Raw genomic sequence first — 1,238 nt, forward strand, 5'->3', positions numbered from 1 at the left:
TATCATGAAACATAGAAATGAAATGCGATATCGCGTTTTAAGAAGCATTAGAAATCTATTGCAACGATACGTAGACATCTGCAAACGCTATTTCCTAGCAAGGAAGTATCGCATTTACATCCATTTGAATCGTAGACGAGGAATGCATAACACTTTGCAATGAATATTATATCTTATCATGAAACATAGAAATGAGATGCGATATCGCGTTTTAAGAAGCATTAAAAACCTATTGCTACGGTACGTAGACATCTGCAAACGCTATTTCCTTGCAAGGAAGTGTCGCATTTACATTCTTCTGAAGAGAATACGATGTATACATAACACTTTACAATGAATATTATATCCTATCATGCAACATAGAAATGAGATGCGATATCGCGTTTTAAGAAGCATTAGAAATCTATTGCTACGATACGTAGACATCTGCAAGCGCTATTTCCTTGCAAGCAAGTGTCGCATTTACATTAATTTGAATCGTAGGCGAGGAATGCATAACACTTCGCAATGAATATTATATCTTATCATGAAACATATATTAGAGATGCAATATCTCGTTTTAAGAAGCATTTGAACTCTATTGCTTCGATACGTAGACATCTGCAAACGCTATTTCCTTGCAAGGAAGTGTCGCATTTACATTCATTTGAACCGTAGACGAGGAATGCATAACTCTTCGCAATGAATATTATATCGTATCATGAAACATAGATATGAGAAGCAATATCTCGTTTTAAGAAGCATTTGAACTCTATTTCTTCGATACGTAGACATCTGCAAACGCTATTTCCTTGCAAGGAAGTGTCGCATTTACATTCATTTGAAGTGTAGACGAGGAATACATAACACTTCGCAATGAATATTACATCTTATCATGAAACATAGATATGAGATGCGATATCTCGTTTTAAGAAGCATTTGAACTCTATTGCTTCGATTCGTAGACATCTGCAAACGCTATTTCCTTGCAAGGAAGTGTCGCATTTACATTCTTCTGAAGTGAATACGAGGTATACATAACACTTTACAATGAATATTATATCTTATCATGCAACATAGTAATGAGATGCGATATCGCGTTTTAAGAAGCATTAGAACTCTATTGCTACGATACGTAGACATTTGCAAACGCTATTTCCTTGCAAGGAAGTGTCGCATTCACATTCATTTGAAGTGTAGACGAGGAATACGTAACACTTCGCATATCATATTATATCTTACCATGAAACATAGAAATG

Source organism: Xylocopa sonorina, unplaced genomic scaffold, assembly GCF_050948175.1.
Source record: "Xylocopa sonorina isolate GNS202 unplaced genomic scaffold, iyXylSono1_principal scaffold0128, whole genome shotgun sequence".
NCBI classification, from domain to species: Eukaryota; Metazoa; Arthropoda; class Insecta; order Hymenoptera; family Apidae; genus Xylocopa; species Xylocopa sonorina.